At 38.7% G+C, this 22,644-nt stretch overlaps 1 protein-coding gene across 1 annotated transcript in view; it reads left to right on the top strand.

Annotated features, from left to right (window-relative positions):
• Nucleotides 1-22,644, top strand: part of LOC134802714 (talin-1) — a 147,918-nt gene that overhangs the window by 7,539 nt on the left and 117,735 nt on the right. The window contains exon 2 of the mRNA XM_063775359.1: nucleotides 16,864-16,995. The gene's annotated coding sequence lies outside the window, so the exon portion shown is untranslated. The remainder of the gene's footprint in view (nucleotides 1-16,863; nucleotides 16,996-22,644) is intronic.

A 22,644-nucleotide genomic window follows, 5' to 3' on the forward strand; every position in this document is an offset into this window, starting at 1 on the left:
TGATCGAGCCTGCTCATAATTTAATTACTAAAATATAATGCCCTCAACTACACGTTTACCCAATTTCATCAAAATTAGAACAAATTTACTTAAGTTCTTGAGTATCAAACTATCCTCTGATAGTTCAGCTTAAAAACATCGAAATGCCGGGACGTGCCCCTAGCCAGCCGCGTGTCCCAAGTCGAATGTAAGAACTTCGTTCGCTTCGCTCGCTCGTTCGATTAAATTGTATAATTAAAATTGTGACCTGTAATACCTTATTACCAATAAATGAGCGTTTCTTTTATTTTTTGCCATTTTTATATATTGTGACCTTTTTGTCGCTTTTGTTTTATTTCTACTCAGAATCACGAGCTCTTTCGATCCTAATGGAATAAAAAAATGTCCCAGAGTTTTTTTCCTATTGTGTTACCATTTTCCCATACACTTTGTATGGCGGTAACAAAAAGGAAAGTTTGAAATATGCATGGAAATTTTAAGACACTTTTTTTCTCCTATAAGGATGAAAAGGGCTCGCGATCCTGACTAGAAATAACACAAAAGTGGCAAAAAAGGTCAAAATATATAAAATGGCAAAAAATAAAAGAAACGCTCAAATGATGTCTGTCTATGTCTATTGTATTTATTGAAATTGTATAAATATGTATTTTTTGGCTTGAACCAATCACTTTCAGCCACGAAGGTTATTACCGTAGTTAGTACAATTCTTACGGAATTGGGGCAATACAATACGACGGTTTACAATTTGCCACTGATGGGTCAATACATAAGCAGTGGCCGCGCGGCACGGCGTCAGTAATTTTCTTAGGCAAGCCGGAGATTCGATTTTTAGGGGTAAAAACGGGACCCTATTACTAAGACTCCGCTAGCTGTCCGACTGTCCGTCTATCCGTCCGTCTTACTGTCACCAGGCTGTAACTCATGAACCGTGATAGCTAGGCAGTTGAAATCTTCACAGATGATGTATTTCTGTTGCCGCTATAACAACAAATACCTACTAAAAACAAAATACAATAATAAATAAGAAAAAATATTTGCCGTTTTTTGCGTAATGGTACGGAACCCTTCGTGCGCGAGTCCGACTCGCACTTGGCCGGGTTTTTTTCTTTATAAGTTGTGTTGTAGGGAGCGTCCTTCTCTGAAAATTAGACAAGCCGGTGGGTATTGAGTTTTATGGACGCCCCGCCACTGTCTGAACTTCGAAGGCACAGATCCTTTCATACGCCCGACACGGTTAAAAAGCCAGGTTTCTTGAATAGTAGGTAAGGTAAACGTACTGGTGCTAGACGCGGTCCCAGTACATGTCATCTTCAAACTTAAGTCATGGTCAATAGAGGTGACAGCAAGGTGTCATCTATTGGGCATTAGCATGTCGAGCACTAGCGTTTACCTTACTGCCTTGCACAGCTTCTATCGCCCGACCGGTACCCCTTCAAACCTTCAAGAAAAGTGCGTACTCCTATCTTAAACGGTGGCAACGCACTAGCAACCCCTTTGGTGATGCAGGCGTCTATGAACCACGGTAATTGCTTACCATCAGCCAATTCGTCTCCTCGTTTGCCTCCTATGATTCATAAAAAAAGTAATCCAATTGAAGTGCCATTTTAGCTGTACCGTCTTTACCATAAGGGCACACGGGGCCCGTGCTCAGGGCCCCCATCTTCAGGGGGCCCGAAGGACAGACAGTAACAGTTTTTTGATACCCATCATAATAAATAGATCATAGTAGAAAAATATTAGTTTAATTAGCTTTCTTTACTTTCCAAAAGGGCCCGAAATTCTTATGTGCCCAAGGGCCCCAGCATAGTTTAAAAAGGCTCTGCATTTTAGTATCTGGGAAATAAACACAAAGTTTAGATCAAGTGATGCAACAAATATCAGTGGCGATCAAAATAAATACGATGTTCCAATGTCATGTTTACACTACAACCTAATGCTTTGATAAAAAAACTATAGATAAAAAACAACAATATCAGCTATACCGATGCGGTGAGTCACGCGTTATCGTTGCCAAGTTGCCAACGGTGAACTCGTTACTTCCTCTCGATCTTTTTATAGCACCTCCGGCGCTAGTAGCAAACTATTCAATACTTTCAATAGTTCGAGCGCTTAGAATGCTGATTAATGTGACACAAACAGCTTACAATAAAATTATAGGTAGAATACATTAAAATGGCAAATACAGGCAAAACATTTTCTACTATAGTTCGTTTTTGTTTAGCTTTAGAAAAAGACTACGCGATCTTGGCCTGTTATAAGTTACGCTATGGTTTACTAGACGAGCTAGTGCTGCACTCTGGCGGCAGAACATTGCAGTAATACCCCCTATATTGAAGTGCCATTTTAGTATCTGGCAAATAAAGACAAAGTTTAGATACAGTGATGCAACAAGTATCAGTGGCGATCAAAATAAATACGATGTTCCAATGTCATGTTTATATTTATATTACTACAACCTAATGCTTTGATAAAAAAACTACAGATAAAAAACAATAATAACAGCTACCGAGGCGGTGAGTCACGCGTTATCGTTGCCAACGGTGAACTCGTTACTTCCTCTCGATCTTTTTATAGAACCTCCGGCGCTAGTAGTCAAGTATTCAATAATTTCAATAGTTCGAGCGCTTAGAATGCAGATGTTCAGATATATTTGAGCACCTTGGCCGCTCCGACATATCTGGATAGAAAAACTAGGCTAGTCGAACTGACATTTTGGTATCAGGACCGTTACCGCTTTATGGACCGATTTTTATTTTGTTGACAATCTTTTTATTACTTGTTTTTTTTTTGCCTTGTCTCCACAATAGGGGATATTACTGCAATGTTCTGCCGCCAGAGTGCAGCACTACCGACTCAGTAAATTCATAGACTAACTTATACATACTGTGCCTTAAACTGTTTTTGACAAGTTTTCACAGACAATAAAATATGACATTGATGCATCAAGGCGGTTTGTTAACAAGGGCCTACCGGTAAACGCGAAAATCGTAATTTAGTTATCTGCCTCATTATCGCTCGAATATGCAAGAGTGATAGAGAGATAAGATAACGAAATTTCTATTTTCTTGATTCGCGGTAGGCCATGTTTCAATGTGGTTTGTTTACTGTATGTGCCACAAAGGTGCCACCTACGCAGAGCTTTGCCTAATATTGCCTATTTACTTGTTTTTAAGGTTCCGTACCCAAAGGGTAAAAACGGGACCCTATTACTAAGACTCCGCTGTCCGTCTGTCTGTCCGTCACCAGGCTGTAACTCATGAACCGTGATAGCTAGCTTAACAGTTGACATTTTCACAGATGATGTATTTCTATCACGAACGTGTCAGGACCATACGAGTATGTACTGTAAATGTAATTTTCTAGCAGACGATTTCGTTACTCGGTGGAATGAAATTGCGCTGATTATGTACAGAATAGGGAACTCTATCTATCCACCAAATATTATCGAAAACTGCCAAAAAAATCGACAGCAAACATAAAATCGGGTCTTTTACCAGTGTTATGTGAACTTTTATTGAACTTTAACTGCGCAGACTATATTTCAAACAAGTATTATATCCAAAGAGTAACATTACAGCAGCTTAGTCCATTGTTGTGGGTTTTACCTGTCTCTACGCGTGGGAGTCAGCTATCTATAACTTTTCTTTCGCCCACCTATGTTACATTAATATAAATCCGTCGATACGTTACGCCTAAGTTCACCTTTATACAGTCGACGTCATAAACATCTTGACAAGCTAACGGTCCAAAACTATATTTACACGTTTCTAACACTGAAAACCTCGTGTTGATTCATTTTTGTAACATTGGCCTATGAAGGCATTTGTGAACTCGGCCGTACAGACAGCAGAAGAAATAATTAAGCGGGCGAGGTGGTCAAAATGATCTGCGCAAGTGCGCACGCTCCAACTACCTAATAATAAAGTTGTGCTCAGTTAGTGCAGACATATGTATGTCCAGTCACCTGCAATAATATGTGCCTCTTCGAAGGCCGCAAAAATATGTGACACGCTCTTATGGCTCTACAAACAAGATCGTGTCAGATATTTTTGCGGCCTTCGTTGTGTAACATATTCTCGCTGGTGACTGTACATATGTCTACATAACTCAGGGAGAGAGTTATGTAGGTACATAACTCTCGCCGTTTTGTCCACCGAATCTTACGGACATATTTGCATGTAGATATATCCCTACTATCCCTAGCATGTCAAATGTCTTGAATGACGAGTGACGTCATATTATGACACTGATGACACATAGTGACGTCATCTCGAGGTAAAAAAATCACTACAATAACAATTGACCTTAAACGACCTAATAAACGCTATATATATATATGTCGCAGTCGGATCGTATAATCCGCCGTATTACATTACGGCTAGCCGTTTTCAAAAACAGGGGCGTTTTGAAATGCGGCGGTTTAACGATTAGCCGGATTGAATGCGGCTGAATGAGAATCCGCCGGAATGTATTCGGCGCCATACGTTCTTCAACACGGCTAGCCGTAATGTAATACAGCGAGTCATTAGCCGCCGCTTTGACAGTTTATAGTTCCCATTTTTAACACCCGTGGCGCTGCCTCACAAACGCTGGGGTGTCCATCAAATCTGGAGTTCGTCGGACAGTTTCTTTTCAAAAAACATTTCCATCGCAACTTAAGTAGACGGAGCCCCGCTTCGCGGGGCTCCTATTTCTGAGCGGTTTGCCCTGAAGTTTGCATCTGAAGCTACCTAACGAACCTAACCTACCTACCTATTGATTAGTGAGACGTCCGTGAAAACATTACACTTTGGGGAAAAAAGCGTAGGTAGGTAAGTAGGTTAGGTTCGTTAGGTAGCTTCAGATGCCCGAAGGGCAAACCGCCCAGAAATAGGAGCCCCGGTTGCGGGGCTCCGTCTATTTAAGTTGTGAAGGAACTGTTTTGGAAAAAAAAACACATGTAGTGCGGTGGGACCATGGTAAAAATAAATTAAATTGCAAACATTGTCAAACTCCGGTTACGTAGGCGACCGAAAGAACTGGTCACTCTACAATCTAAAATAGTAGTACGATGCGGCTAAACGTAGGCCGCCTTATTAAAGAACGTATCGCAATGACAATCCGGCTAATCGTCGAGCCGCCGCATTTCAAAACGCCCCTGTTTTTGAAAACGGCTAGCCGTAATGTAATACGGCGGATTATACGATCTGACTACGACATATATACCACTACCATTGACATTAAAATTCGCAAGAAGTATTGTTTCGACCTTAAAACGAAGTAATAACTACTATATTTGATCGTGATGATATTTTTAAAGTGCAAATAAGGTAATTTTGTATGTTAGTGTGTCAAGGTTTGTATGAAAATAATTTTATTGAGCTTTTTGCGGTTTGTATTGGTATGATTATTGTATGATACATTGTTTATATATAATTGTAGATGAGGATAGTTCGTGGAAACGTGTGGTTCATTCATAAATCATGAGGTAAAATTATGAAAAACATTAAGGCGCTCTTATACTCGAGTTTTACGTTTTCAAGGGGGTGAAGCAGACGCGTGGTAGAACGGGCAGGCGGGCGCCCCGCGCGGCGCACCGCACCATTCCCGCGCAGCACGTCTACGTCCTTATTCTGACGACATCGGTATTCTGAATTGTCAGTTCCGGGATTTTTTCCGGCAATTAATATTGAATAAGATTTATTAGCAAATTTGAATTTTGATGAGTACTTAATGAAATTAAAAATGGTAGGTAAGACGGTGAGTGTAAATAATTATTAATTATATACAATATGAGTGTATACCGCGACAAACTGAGACAAACAATAGTACTTACTAATAGACATTAAAAATGTAATAGAGCTAGACCAAGAAAAGTCTGCAACGATTTTGATTGCACACGCAGTGCAAGTGTTATTTTAAACGTCAAACTTCTATGAAATTATGTATAACACTTGCACTGCCTATGCTATCAAAATCGTTGCAGACTTGGTCTAACTCTAGCAGTCAATTTCGGGCAAGTAGGTAGTGAAAATAAGGAAGAATACTAGCAAAGCTAAGATAATTTGTGGGACTATTGAGTTATGCATAGCTCCAATAAGTAGATAAAATTAGCTGTCTTCACAAAAAAGAATTATAACAATTTATAACTCTAACTGTAATTACTTACTATTTTTCTAATTTTGAATTGACGAGTAAAAGTCAAGCATTTAAAGATTGTAATGACAAAAAACACTTCTACTTCGACATTCGAGTTAAGTAGTTAATAGCTCAAGAAAATAAAAAAAAACTGCGGAAATAATTCGTATAATTTTGAAAATTGGCACAGTTATACCTTGTGGTGTCCAGACAACCATACTTAATGTCCTCTAGCTTAGCGGGTGTGCTGAGGGTGTAGGGGGGAGGGGGGTGAAGGTACCTTTTTCATATTTTTGCTCATATCTCGAATATCTGTACGAATAACATAGGTACAAAACAATAACAAAAGTTTAAACATAAAATTTCCTACAAATTTGGATCTTTTTATTTTTACGTTACGATCAATACTTTAGGGTTGTTAAAGTTAACAAAGAGATAAAAAGTTGATTTAAGAAAACGTCGTCGTCGTCGTCGTTTCAAATATTGATCCTAGAGAAAAGTGTTATGTTTTTCGTAGAAAATTTTATGCCGATTATTTATTTACAAGAACATTAAAAACTTATTTTGCTATGAGCCTTATTTTACGAATCATTTACGAAAACCTAAAAATAGGGACCTGGAAATTGATTCTAATTAACTTACCCCCTTTAATACCTCTTTAAATATTGATCGTATCGAAAAAGTGTAAAGAACCTTTTTTGTGGACAATTTTATGTTCAATATTTATATATAATATTTTTTTAATACAGTTGCTCAAAAAGTGCTACTTTACGTAGCTGTTTAGCGTGCGGAAAGTTGGTTATCTCGAACTAGTGCTTTTTACTTTTCCAATTTTTTTAAATTTATACTTGTTCCAATTCACGACTACTTATTGATGAGTGTTAATATTAGTTTCCTTTAAACGTCGTAATCAGCATAAAAACCTACTGTTAAAGTAAGAATGTGAAAAATATACATATTTCATATTTTAATACTTATCTCTTCATCATTATAACACGTTTATTTTTTAATATTGAATATTGAAAATTCCGTTCTTAATAAGTTGTCTGAATGGAACGGAATAGCTGCCAAACGCCCATAGATATAATATACTTAAAGACGACGTCTAAGCGAGCTGTCACTGTTACCACTTTTGTTTAGTGTACGATTAACAATGTTTTACTTACTTATTTTTTCGCAACTGTATTAAAAAACGTCGTTCGATACACGTGCGGAAATGTCATTCTTCACTCGTCCCGAGTCTTGCCACTCGCCTGCGGCTCGTGGCAAGATATCTCGGTACTCGTGAAGTAATGACATACCTTCCGCACTAGCATCGAAATGTACTATTTTGCAACGGGCCACCGTTTACGAGTTATTTACGAAAAACTAAAAAAAAGTGACCTGTGAACTGATTGTAATTAACTTTCTTCCTTTAATATCGTTTTAAATATTGATCCTAGAGAAAAAATGTTCAAGATGTTTTTGGAGAAAATTTTATGTAAATTATTTATTAATTAAAACCTATTTTGCTATGGGACACCGATTACGAGTTATTTACAAAAAACTAAAAAGGGACTTTAAAATTGATTATAATTAACTTACCCGCTGCTTTGTCTTTTTAATATTAATCCTAGCGAAAAGTTCTACATGTTTAGTAGGAAATTTTATGTTTATTATTTATGTATAATATTTTTTTGCAATGAGTCATACTTTTCAAATTATTAACGAAAAAATACAAACAATGAACCTTAGAATTTATTATAATTAACTTTCCTTCTTTATTATCTTTTTAAATATTGATCCCTGCGAAAAGTGTACTGAATCTTTTTTGTACAAAATTTTGTGTAGATTATTAACGTTTTATAACATTTTTTGATATTGGCCACCGTTTACGAGTTATTTACGAAAATATAAAAAAATGGAGCTTATAATTGATTATAATTGAATTTCCCGCGTTAATATTTCTTTGAATATTGATCCTAGCAAAAAATTGTACTAAATCTTTCTTGTAGGCAATTTTATGCAGATTACTTATATAGAATATTTTTTGCTATGCGCCACCGTTTAAGAGTTATTTACGAAAAACTAAAAAAAGGGTCCTTTAATATCAAATATCTCACTTCCGGTCAAGAATTCGATCAAGCAACCAGCAAATTCGGATTCAGCGAGGTCTAATTAGGTTAAAAAACCCGGTTGCCAAAAAGTATTACGATTTGCCAGTTAACATCGATTTTATGAAAAATATGACCAGTCTAAAATATTTGAATCTTGTATATCTATGTTTAAAAATTATTCAATTTGATTAATTTTATAGCCTTTTAAAATATGTTTACACAATTTATCAATCGTGACTGAATTCCGGATTGGTTAGATGGGTGTGTGCCTTTGCTGCCCAACTTGTTATAAAATGACAATATGACGGACGAATGTCTGAAATGTCACCGTATTTAAGAATTATTTTGCTTTTCTTCGCAAGTATGTTGAAAACCATTGTGTGTATAACATATTTGCATATTTATACTGTGATTACCCATTTTATGAAACGTCCGCTAAACTAGCATAGGTCCGACGCTGACAGTGGTCACGGGCGTACTGGCGTGAGGAATGGGCGCAAGGTATTGCCGCGTAGGATGTAATTTAGTAGGCAAAATGTTGAATTTATCAAATGATGAATGAAAAAATTTACGTATCGATAAAAGGACAAGCAATAATGAAGATTTACTTAAAAGCTATCGACTGAAGTAAGTTTCATATACATTTTCGTCGTAGTACTTCTAACATAAGGAAATAAAGACAGTGTTAGGCATGTTTTCAACTTAAGATTCTATCGAGAAAATAATGAGCCGTCGTGTTTCTGACAAGCAATAACGTAGTTCAAGGACTGAAGTTATACATACTAGAAAATAATGCATGAAATCCTTGTAAAAGTCTGTAAATATGGTGACAAAAAAGCGCATTTTACTACACACCGCGCCTTAATGGTGTTATTCATACACGCTTGTCAATTCTAACAAGCCCTTGACAATCATCTTATTTGTGTTTGTTGTGGTCAATTTTTAACATAGGTTTGCTATTTTATGAATAAGGGGTAAGATACGGCTAATTAATAATAAGTTTTTGGCAAAAAAAATTTTTTTGGTACAAGCTTTTATCGCTGACAGTACTTTTCTTATTTAATTACACAAACGGGTCTACCGCGATATAATTTCATTGTTCTTACCTTTAATTCCGACGTCTCCGTTGACATTTGTTGGGACGTCAGTCTTTCCGTGACTACAGCTGGTGCAACTCAGCTGAAACGTCGGAATTAAAGGTAAACACAATGAAATTATATCGTGGTAGACCCGTTTGTGTAATTAAATATGTGTACAAAACGCGAGAGTTTAAAGTGTTATAGTACTTTTCTTTCCACAGGCAACTTATCGAGCCAATCCTAACAATTACCACGATTAGGTTGTGTTGTTTTATCATAGAGTTCTTATGGCCACCTCCTGTCTCCATCATCAGATCAGCTCGATGGTACCATAATATTGCATTGTCACCCGACTTAGGTACATACGTACCTATGCAAATTTTCAGCTTCATCAGAAATCGGGAAGTGGGTCAAATTGGGCACTATTTAAAGTGCAAGTTACCAAATTAAAACTTGTAAGTATAGTTCGCATTTGGTCCCTTGAAAAGCTCGGCGAATCAGCCATAGCCGTCCGTTCGCTCCACTTTGCGGATTGCCTCACATCCGGCGCGCTGCGCTGCGCGTCCCACGCCGCGCCGCGCCGCACGCCTAAAGGTCGGCGAAAGCTGCTCCGAGCCCTATAAGGGCTGGGTGCCCACCTTACTGAGATTATACCGAACATAGTCTCCGTCTGTCTCGTCTAAAATTTTATATGTATGAGATTTCCACACTTATGTCATTACAAATGCCATGCGGAATTATCTTGGTCCGTCTGTACTAAAAATATTAAGGCCCAGTTGCACCAACCACATTTAACAGGCTGATTAACGTCACACAGCAGGGAAGTATGGAATTTCCCATACAAATAAATTTAGCCCTATAAGGGCGGTGTGGCCACCAATACGGAAATTACTCCGTCTGGTGGACCCAGCACAAGACCTCGCACTCAAATCCAGAATTAGGAAGAGTAATATGACAGCAGTCAAAAATTCTTTGTAGCCTGCGCGTCACCTGCTATAATTTTTATATTATTTATTTTAATGAATTTAATGTGACACAAACAGTGTACAATAAAATTATAGGTAGTAGGTACCTATACATTAAAATGGCAAATACAGGCAAAACAGTTTCCACTATAGTTCGTTTATGTTTAGCATTAGAAAAAGATTACGCGATCTTGACGTGTCTTTTAATTAAAAAAACGCTTTGTAAAAATCAGTAACTGTTACTTATGAAAGCAAAAGAATGTAAATAATCGTATATGATTCATAATTGTTACATATTTGCCGTGACTTATTTTTCAAAGGTGTTTTTCAATAAAAAGACACGTCAAGATTGTTTACCTTTCTTCTAATGCTAAAAACGAACTATAAATCACAAATGCTCAAAGGGAATTTATTACAATGCGATGTGGGAGATGTGTGGGTAACACAAGTTGTAGTCGGTATGATGTTTATTATAATACTCTCTAATTAAGTTTGGTACATGCTCAACACCATCGCCCATACTGTTAACTGACAGTTCGTAAACCTTATTACTAAAGGCTTAAGGTCGACCTATGGACAGTTAAGAGTATTCCTGATTGTACGAACAGGGGGGACATACAACTGATACAACAAACGAAAAACGAAGTAATAAATAAGTAAAAATCTAATAATTAAGTGGTGGCAGTGGGGGACTCCTCCTTTTGGACATTCCCGGGTCAGCATTGCTCCGAGCAATTATTAGGATTGGCATCACTTGACGTCTTTATGCCTGCACGACCACAGATAAGATGACTTGTATTCTGACATCCTAAATAGCTGAAAGGGATAGTGCCAGACAGAAAGGGGCAGCATGATTCGTCCCTGAATAGCTGTCAAACTTCGATTTTGTAGGAAGTGTCCTTTCTGTACGGTAGTACTATTATTTATTCTGTGGTGGTGATGGATAATATAGTGGTGGAGGTGCTGGGATACCGCATACCGGAGGGGCTTGCACATCCGCATCCAATGTGAAAACCACCCAAATACCTTTACTTAAATGTCAGTTAAAGCCTGACCAGTAATATATGACCATTGTCAAGAGGGCGCTGTTATTGTCATGTGTAGGGTGACAGTTCATTATAGTATAAACAAATTGTTTCAGTGAAATTCGGCAACATGGCGCGTGATCTCCTGCACTATAAAACTGCATACATATAAACAAATTGCATAAACTGTGTGCGTTCCACATTCAATAACAACTGTCGCGTGCCATATCGGCGCCGGCGCACATGGCACGTGCGCGTATTTAAGGCCGCATTTACACTCGGAGCGTAGCGATGACAGAAAAGAAGAAGAATACAGTAGTATTTTTGAAGTGAAAACTTCTTTAGCGGCGCTGTGCACTTTTTGTGATGTCACGTGACCGACAGATTCGACAGATAGAAAATTCGTAAGACGGACACGTGACCTGAAAGATAAACTGTTACAATGTCATTGAGTTTTCACTTGTGCCGGCACTCCCGGAGTGCAACCCGTTGTTTTTTAATCTTTGGTTGCGATCCTGGGCATCATCACAGAGTAGATAATAGTACTGCGTTTTTTATGTTTTACACCAAATAATTTTATTTTATATTTTTTTTACACCAAATAAAGTATTTCTATTTCAAAATTTACTAATTTCTTTGACACTTTTAACCCTTTGAACGCCATGCCTATCGTGCACGCACGCCTATTGGCTACCAAAAAAATACTAATATAGAGTCAGACCAAGACAAGTCTGCAACAATTTTGATAGCACACGCAGTGCAAGTGTTATTTATACGTCAGAATTTCATAGAAATATGGCGTTTAATTTAAAATAACACTTGCAGTCCGTGTACTATCAAAATCGTTGCAGACTTGTCTTGGTCTAACTCTCCTTGATTATTCGCTAGTGTTTTCTTATTACTACACTCATTTGAAATGACTTACCTTTCGCACTTATTACGAATAACCTCCATATTAAGCTTAGAATAAATTTAAAAGTGGAAAATTATTATATGACTTAGAACTCCGGTAGCCGTTTAAGAAGTGTAACACTCTTGCGGTAGATGTCGCTAAGGGTCCCCTTGACCTATAATATGGTGGAAAGATTTGCTGGCTATGGATGAGGTCTTGGTGGCTCAGATGGCAGAGCACTGGAGTATCGATCCAGGGGTCGTGAGTTCAAGTCTCACCCAAGACAGTAACTTTTCCACTTTTAAATTTATTCTAAGCTTAATAGCATCGTTCGCAGACGTTTCTGCTTGTTAAAAATTTAAACCTACATATTCATTTTACAGTGTAAACCGACCTTTATAGTACAGGTTGCAGTGTAGACCGACCCTTATAGTACAGATTGTGTTGTTACACTAGCTACTACATTACAGCAGCTCTTTGTCCGTTTATCAATGTAGATAGCCAGTGATTTGTGCCTACTGGTCCACTACTATATGATACATTTTACTAAGCTCTTTAAAAATACACGGTGGGCACGGTGGCTAATAAAAAACTGCATTCCCGTTGCCAGGGAGGTTTTGAGATTATACTGATCAACTTTTACTATGGGACCAACCCCGAAATCGCGAAAAAAAAATTGTCTGTTTCATACATTTTGGCTCGTCCATTTTCTGTGGGAGGGTAAACTTTTTTTCGCAGTTTCGGGGTTGGTCGCATAGTGAATAAAAGTTGCTCAGCATAATCCTAAAACCTCCCTGGCAACGGGAATGCAGTATTTTTTTTGCCATTCTGTATATTGTTTATCTATCTGTGAGAGATAGACCTTATTTCATTTGCAATACGGTTTATTTTCAGTTAACAGTATTGAAGATCCCAATCGCTTGATATGTTCTAGTGAACTATATTGCCTAGATAATAAGATCGATGGTTTCTTGACCGAGCGTTAGCGAAGGTCTCCGTTTCAGCTTGGGCAAAAATGCTTTCGTAAAATGTTATGTCCGGATGTTCTCTGCAGCCGTCGTATTATGGATGGCTTTATCCATCTTTATCCACGTGATAAAATAACTAGTCTTCATTTTTAACAAGCAGAAACGTCTGCGAACGATACGTCTTGTGTTGAATGGTGAATTTCCAATATGACTCCGGTAGCCGTTTAAGAAGTGTAACACTCTTGCGGTAGATGTCGCTAGGGTCCCCTTGACCATAATATGGTGGAAAGATTTGCTGGCTATGGATGAGGTCTTGGTGGCTCAGATGGCAGATCGCTGGAGTATCGTTCCAGAGGCCGTGAGTTCAAGTCTCACCCAAGACAGTAATTTTTCCACTTAAAAAAAATTACTGTCTTTTTTTTACACCGTGGGATAGAAAGTGACGGACACCGTTTTATCACGCTGTCACGTAGACAAGAATGACCATCATCTCCGACGGTCGCAATTCTCAACAGATACTCGTGAAATTTTCTTAGCAGGTTAAACAGTTGTACTTATAGATTTCTGTCGTTTCGTCACAGAATAAGTAATAGTTACACATCGGTAACTCGTGGCATTTAGGTAGCACTTAAAAGATTAGTTTAATTAATTACTTTTTTTAGTGGTTTCTTTTTCTCGACTCGTATAGGAAGAACATTGTCACATCACTAGTCTGTTCTTCTAAGTGCTACCTAAAAAATCTTTTAAGTGCTACCTAAATGCTAGGAGTTACCGATGTGTAGTAATAGTACTACCGTACAGACAGGACACTTCCTACAAAACCGAAGTTTGACAGCGATTCGGGGTCCAATCATGATATCCCTTTCTAACTAATGGCACTATCCCTTTCGACTATTTAGGGTTGTCAAAATTCAAGTAATTATCTTATCTGTGGTCGTGCACGCAAAGGGACGTCAAGTTGTGTCAACCCTAATAATTGCTCGGAGCAGCGCGGAAGTTTTGTTATTAAAATTAGTAGTTAGAGCTACCAAAAGTAAAAACATTTGACGACAGACACGACGTTTCAGCACAAAACTGTGTACGTACGTTGGGCGCCAAGTTTCCTACAAGCATCCCGCATGCGCCGCTTTTTCATTGAACTCTATTGCCTAGACAATAGTATTTCTGGTAGTTACATCTAAGAACAGTTTTCACTGGTAGATGCGACCTTTCGCCATAAAGCTGTGGCCCCACGTTGGGCGCCAAGTTTCTTGCAAGCGAGACGGGTACATCTGGCCGTCTCGCTCCCGGCGCCGCCTGGAGGCGCCGTCTGGGCGTCGTCTGCCGCCGCTCTGGAGCCTGTTATGTAACGGTGTTCGGCCGTTTCGGGGCTCGGGGCCTAGTTTTCAGTTTCAGTTCAAGTTAGTTGCCTATATTTCGTTTTTTTTAGCATTAGAAAAATACTACTTGACGTGTCTTTAAATTGAAAAACGCTTTTTAAAAATCAGTAACTATTACTTATTATGAAAGCAAAAGAATGTAAATAATCGTATATGACATATTTGCCGTGACTTATTTTTCAAAAGTGTTTTTCAATAAAACGACACGTCAAGATTGTTTTCCTACCTTACCTGGTTACCTTTTTGCTATTGCTAATTAAAACGAACTATAGGTTATAACTTATAAAGGTGCTGGGAACTTGAGCTACCTAATGTAAAGAACTTAGCTAATTTTCAAAGGTGCTGGGAACTTGAGCTACCTAATGTAAAGAACTTAGCTAATTTTCAAAGGTGCTGGGAACTTGAGCTACCAAATGTAAAGAACTTAGCTAATTTTCAAAGGTGCTGGGAACTTGAGCTACCAAATGTAAAGAACTTAGCTAATTTTCAAAGGTGCTGGGAACTTGAGCTACCAAATGTAAAGAACTTAGCTAATTTTCAAAGGTGCTGGGAACTTGAGCTACCAAATGTAAAGAACTTAGCTAATTTTCAAAGGTGCTGGGAACTTGAGCTACCAAATGTAAAGAACTTAGCTAATTTTCAAAGGTGCTGGATACGGAGTTATATATATCTTTGGTGCTGGGAACTTGAGCTACCAAATGTAAAGAACTTAGCTAATTTTCAAATTCGCACTTTTTTGTTTTGTACTTGAGTGCTAACTTTCGCTGCCGGTTCGTATAGCGGGTATTTCATTATATTAACCGTAATAGGTTGACATGACACACAGTTGAAATTTTCACAAAAATGCATAATATTTAATTAGAAACGAATAGCAAAAATAATTATTAATAAGCGGCTTTGATGTGGGCTTTGATTTATTCACAGTGTTAGTGATAGTAACTTGCTACGAGTATAACCATCCAAATTTTAGGTACCTACATGAAACAGTCTTTGAGAAAAACGCATTTAACCGTTTTTCAAGACCGAAGTGATCCCATAAGAGCTCCGATGTCAGTTTTGTGCGGAGCTCTAAAAACTAGTGGGGCCTATAAAAGTGTATTATTTGTACCAAAAAGAATAGATAGTATAGAGGGGTCCTGTCATTGTAAATTTTGTAGTCACTATAAATTTACTGCCATCTATCGACACACGACTAAAACTCAAAATGAAAACGTATAAAGTTATCAAAAAAATTATATATATGGATAAATGATTTTATTATTTTTATATCATTTTGATCCATGTTCATTCACTGATATCTATGTGTTAAAATTGTTAAATATGAAACGGTGTCGTCACGCCATCTAGCCGAGGATAGGCTAAAGGTGTGTGCGCCATCTATTCGAGAATGACTTTTGCTTCAATTCCGAGGCACGTTTTTTCCTTAGACTTTATTCGTCTTATACGAAGTTACATATGTCTTTGTTTGTACTATTAGAGTTTAGTATACAAATAATTATAAGGACTTGTAGAGTGTTAGCTAAACCCCTTTCTAAGCGTTTTAATAAATCAGAAAATGTATTCAATATTTCTTTTGTAAATAATTAAAAAATAAGAGTTTTATAGTCACGAACCACGATTAATGTGTTTATCATTTCCCGAATCGAGGGTAGATGAAACAGTTATTGTCAGGTTATTGTGCATTAGGGCGTGGCACCGTTATTGGTAGCCGAACTTTACTGGTTACGGGTTCCGTAGACATTTTTATGCTCGTTCACAAGATTAAGACGAAAGGGGACGACTCGACCGCCCCAAAAACGCCTTTCCATACTAACGTAGTCCTCATTTTCCTCTCTGGATATTAACATTATTGAAAATCTTTTTACACAATTTGTAAAAATTTGTTGTTGCATGTATGAGGACTGTTATGAAAGTGAAGGAAGCGAAAGAGGTATGTTAGGTTAGGATCGTAGCAAGTGGAAATCCGTGGTCTCTGCCTAGCCCTACGGGAAATAGGCGTGATTATATGTATGTATGTACAATTTGATGTAAGCCAAACGGTCGGGTTTGAATTTTTTGTATTTTTTCATTATTTTCAGAGTTAGGAGCATTCAAAAATTTGTATGAAACCTGTTTTTCGCTTTTATAATAATTACAAAAATGAAAAACATCAAACGGGGCATAGCTATGACTAAAATACATAAAATTCTGTAAAAATATTTTCCATAATGTCAATATCTAGAGAGGAAAATGAGGACTACGTTTGGATGGAGAATAAAGTAAAATGTGAAGTAAAAAAAGCAATTACGAAAATGGTCCTTTTACAACTTTTAACTAATTATTTCTTTCTCTTTCTTCCCCAGGTATAACTGCGATGTGAGAGAGACAGCAACACGCCAAACAAGTGCCTTACGTAAAGCCAACGAAACGGTGCCTTTATTGTTAGAAACGTATTTATAACGAACGAAACGCGAACGAAGATATTTTTGTATTTGGTAAGTTTATTTGATTATTATTACTATAATAACTAGTGACTCTTATTAGTATAATGACTAGCTGTAGGCCTCGCTATAAGCTTCATATTAAGCTTAAAAAAAACACAAAAAATACTTTATCGAGTCATTATCACAGCGAACTGACAATGGTCTTAAGTGCCATAGACCCTCTCTCTCTCTCTCCCTTCTCTACCCTTCGGGTGTAGGCCTCCTTCATTTTACGCCATTCGTCACGGTTCTGTGCGACCTGAAGCCACTTCTTCCCCCAAGACCCTACTGGCAATTAAATCCTCTCTTCTTCTTCTTTTGTCGCGACCTTTTCCCATCTACTTGGGGTCGGCCCTCCTTATCCTTCTCTTCCAATGTGCTCGGTCTTGAGCTGTGCTGGCGTCCGATCCTAATTGTTTTAGGTCTTTCTGGACCGTCGTAAGTTAAGTGGCGGGTTGGCCTTCCACGTACCCGTTTCGTCCTTGGAAAATCTTGGGCTAGCCTTACTATATGGTCCTCTGGCCGTCTTTGGATATGCCCGCACCAGCGGAGGCGGTTTTCTTTAACTTTGTCTGTAATAGGCAGAACCCCACAGCTTCCCCTGACAAACTCATTCCGGATTTTGTCTAACCAGGTGACACCCGCAGACCAGCGAAGCATCCGCATTTTAGTTGTTGTCCTCTATGCCGACTTTGAAACATTACAATTTTGAAAATTTACCAAAAAGAAACGACGAATGCCAGTGTTATCGCACGTGACTGTACCAAGTATTTTGATACAATAGATTGTGGCAACAGCGCTAATAAGCTAACCCTTCCGCGAGTCAATATTGTGGCAGCCAGCGTGTCACACGCCGAGCGCGTTTCCATTGTAACACGGCGGGGAAACTAGAGCCAGTCTGGATGTTGCGGACATGCGGACCGATTGTCATCGCAGGTAACGCCGAAGACCGTGTGGAATATAATCGGATCGGAATATGATCCCGGCTATAGGCTAGGAATAATTTTCTTTAAAAATTTTACTTGTAAGATTTTTTCTTGTTTTAACTTGGTAACGGTCAGATGTTCGAAGTGAGGATATTTGAGGTCCTGGGTTCGGATACTGGTAAAATTCAAAAATACTAAGAATAAAAACAGTTTTGTATAAACAATTTTGTAATCAGTCTAAAAAGCGGGTTCAAATCCCGGCTCGTACAAATGAGTTTTCGGAACTTATGTACGATAAGTACCTATGTCATTTGATATTTACCATTCGCTTTTCGATGAGGGAAAACATCGTAAGGAAACCGGACCAATCCCAACAAGACTTGTTTTCCCCTTTGGATTATAAGGTCAGATGGCAGTCGCTTTCGTGAAAACTAGTGCATACGCCAATTCTCGGGATTAAGTAGTTGCCAAGCGGACCCCAGGCTCCTATGAGCCGTGGCAAAAAGCCGGGATAACGCGAGGAAAATGATGAATTTTGTAATCAGTCTGTATGTACTCTGTAACATATAAACTCGTGCTGGGCGACCATGGAAACGCGTCCCATATTGACACCACAACTCAAGGGTCTCGAGTTAGTTTACCCAACATATTGCACTTTACGTGTTTGTTCAGATATTCGCCCATAACGACCGCCTAGCGCGGAATAAATAATACTACTAAATACCATTGAATAATTTTACGGTTTAGACTCACTTGTTTTTAGTCGCTCGCGCTCAATGTTAGTATGTCTCATAACAGTTTAAATTCGACTACTAAATACCGTACAGAAAGGACACTTCCTACAAAACCGAAGTTTGACAGCGATTCAGGGACGAATCATCCTCTCCCTTTTTACACGACTGCCCCAAAAAAAGAGTGTATTGTTTTTAATGTATGCCACTATCCCTTTCGGCTATTTAGGGTTGTTAAAATTCAAGTCATTATATTATCTGTGGTCGTGCACGCAAAGGGATGTCAAGTTGTGCCAACTCTAATAATTGCTCGGAGCAATGCTGAGCCGAACGAAGCCGAGAATGCGCGAAAGGAGAGGTGTCGCCCCCCTAATGTAAAAAAATCACTTACTTCGCTGGCTCAGCGACCCGAAGTGGGTCTTGGCCTTAGACACTAGATTTCGCCATTCGTTCCTAACCTGAGGGCCTACCACGTTCGACGTGTTGCCTCCCTGTCACACTTACGTACGAATTTGCAAGTGCGACAGACAGGCAACATGTCGAACGTGGTTCGCGGAATGCCCTTTGTGCGATCCGACGCCCTGCAGCCGCTTGGATGTCGCCCAATAAAAATCGGTGATGTAAATGTTTCATACATCATAATCATTTTTTAATACAAGTATTTATAAGCTAAGAATAAATTTAAAAGTGGAAAAATTACTGGGCATAATATGGTGTACAGATGAGGTCTTGGTGGCTCAGATGGCAGAGCGCCGGAGTATCGATCCAGAGGCCGTGAGTTCAAGTCTCACCCAAGACAGTAATTTTTCCACTTTTAAATTTATTCTAATTCATAATTCATAATTTATTGCATAATAATCATGTGGTACAAGACAGATATTACATTAGGGTAAGTTCACACATGAACCCTGTTAGGGCACAGCAAATGTTCTAAGCTTAGTAGCATCGTTAGCAGACGTTTCTGCTTGTACAAATTAAAATAAAAGTATTTACAATACTTAAACACTACTAAGCCCAATTATCAAACAATTAGTTATCAGTTAGGTATTAGTTATTAGTTATCGAAACAATGTATGCTACCACATAAACAATTTTAATTTACTAAAGTATTTGAACAAATTAAATTATTTCAGAAAAATATTCTTAATATATGACATTTATTTTCAGTTTTAATTTAATCATCATTGGCCTGTAACATCAATGTGGATAAAAATGTTTCATACAATTTCGGAAATCGGTCCGTACCTTCGATTCGTGCCGGATGTAAATGGAAATGCATCCCATGTTGACACCACGACTCGAGGGTTTCAAGTTTAGAGTTTATCCAACATATTGCACTTTGCGTGTTTGTTCAGTCAGCACGTCAGCAGCAATAGTTGCTGAGCGGACGAGGTGTTCACAATGATCTTGACGCGACTTTTTTGTTAAGAGAATAAGAGCGCGTCAAGGTAATTTTGAACATTTCGCCCGCTGAGCAACTTCTGCTGCTGACTGTTCAAATATATATATACAGGTTGTCTAAAAAATAACTGCATTCCCGTTGCCAGGGAGGTTTCGGGATTATACTTCCAAAACCTCCGTGGCAACAGGAATGCAGTTATTTTTTAGCCACCGTGTATATATATATGTATATAGTGTATAGGGGTGTGGGATGCGACCGCAACCACAAATTATAGGCGTAGTCATGTATGAAACCGCGGATCACCACGAAGTATTATCATCCACACCTTCATAGCTTAAGGGTGGGCGCAAAGCCAAAAAATTAGAAGGAAACAAAAGATATGGCGCAGCGCAAACGTTGCGACGGGAGGTATTACCGTCGCGCGGGTCTTTACCTGTTATCTGATTTACTTTGAAAATATGTACCTATAGGTCTGTTTCAAAAAATTCTGGTCGTGTCCCTTGGCAATATCACTAGCTATTTTACAGTTTTTCAGTATCTCGCCCATATACCATGATATAAACGCTTCGATTGTTAATTTGTCAATATAGGGTTTTCAGGATTCCGCACCTTTGGTGTAACTAAGGCATTCAGCACTAGTCATACGCAAAATGTGTCACCGAAAAGAAAAGATTGATATGCATATTTCGTACGCTGTGAAGAACTTCACTATTTTAGTTCACTAGTTCAGTTTAGTTCAGTAGCTCAACAGATAATATCCTTCTTTATCAACAGTACTGGTTTCATTTCTCTCATTCGCGGATATAGGTATTGAGTTGAGTGAAGGATTTGATAAATAATTTCATTCAATATGAATCACTCAAATAAATGAGTTTATGAATCCAAGATTTTAATATGTCCTTGTCACTCTCTATGCGAATGAGCAAGTAAATGATAAGATAGATATACTGAACTGTTGAAGTAAAGAACTAAATGTATCCGAGCTGAACTAGTGAATGAGAGAGTGACATCTCATTTGAATCTTTCATTCACGAACTACTCATGTCTACTCAGCACACGGAGCGATAGTCCATTTCCAACGACAGCAGCACTACCATTCATTTTAATATGGAAATTGACAATAACACCGACGCGTTCGTACTAGTAGTGCAGCTGCGGTCAGAAATGGAATGTTACCCTTAGAGACGCTTAAAAACGTTACGACGCCGTGTGCTTAGGGCCTAACGTAACCATACATCTTACTTCCTAAAAAGATTTCCAACTTTCACAGCACGCCCAAAAAACAACTCCTTAGATATAGTTCTGGCCTTATCCATTAAGGCCCCTGTGGAGTGTAGACTGTAGCTTTTTCGTGATGTGGGGGTTCGTTGGGAGAAGCGTAGAAATCCGCCGCTGGAGCGCGCTGGCCGTTGTGCTGTCTCGAAGTCCGCTATACCTCCATTTACCGGTATATGTGTTGTGTGAAATGAAAACACATATATTTGATTTATTCACTTGGAGAGTGTTCAGGCTGGTATGAGTGAAGCTCTCTTGATGTCTCTGATATCTCTGAATAAGCCACGAAACGGCTCTGCCTTATATAGTAAAACACAAGGCCGTTTGGTACCTTCTTCAACTAGTGGGTGTATCATGCAGAGTCAGTAATGTATATTTTTGCCAATCTCGTTAATTATAAGCACGTATGAAAGGAGCACGAATCCTAGACTTATAAATAGGTACAATATTAAGCACGTATGAAAGGAGCATGAATCCTAGACTTATAACTAGATATAAAACATTCCACGCAATTCATTTGACATAATATACGAGCACAAAGTAAAACATGATATACAAAAGTAAAAATAGTAACCTAAACGTAGAGACTAATTAAACACATACATGAACCCTAATAGCTATTTACGACAGTCTCCCCCACGTGTGCCAACACCGTCTTCATGCGCGGAGTAAATGGGGATAAGTCTAGAAACTGGGCGGCGGACGTCACCTGCGCGTGTGCGAACAATGGCCACTCTCACATGACCATCTGGGCCAGGAAATAGCTGGGCGATTACGCCTCTGGGCCACGTTCCTCGTGGCATGGAGCTATCCGCAATGATGACTACGTCACCTTCATGCAGTTTTCTCACGTTTTGGTGAGCACCAGGCCTGGGGAGGAGGCTGGGTCGGTATTCCCGCTGCCAGCGCCTCCAAAATTGGTCGGCTAGCGTTTGCGCTGTTTTCCACGAAGAGAGCGACATAATTGCGTCTGTGAAGACACCCAGTGGCGACATGGCACTTGATCGACCGATTAGAAGGTGATTCGGCGTCAGGGCTTCGATGTCTAAATCTGGATTCACTGGTGTCAGCGGTCTGGAATTGACTATGTGCTCTGATTCTAGCAGTAAAGTATGTAGAACTTCTTCGTGGGGTGCTCTTTCTTTCAACTCGTTGATGACGATCGCGTGGTTGCCGTGACTGTAGAGTGCATGAAAATGCTGTACTAATAACTTGACGAAATCCTCTTTTGCATGTAAAACAGGCATGTGCGTGTTTTTATCGATTCTAGCATTTAGAACGATGATTCCGTTTTTGTCAAGTTGTACAGCGATTTTGTATAGCGGAG

Source organism: Cydia splendana, chromosome 25 (genome assembly GCF_910591565.1).
Source record: "Cydia splendana chromosome 25, ilCydSple1.2, whole genome shotgun sequence".
Classification (NCBI taxonomy): domain Eukaryota; kingdom Metazoa; phylum Arthropoda; class Insecta; order Lepidoptera; family Tortricidae; genus Cydia; species Cydia splendana.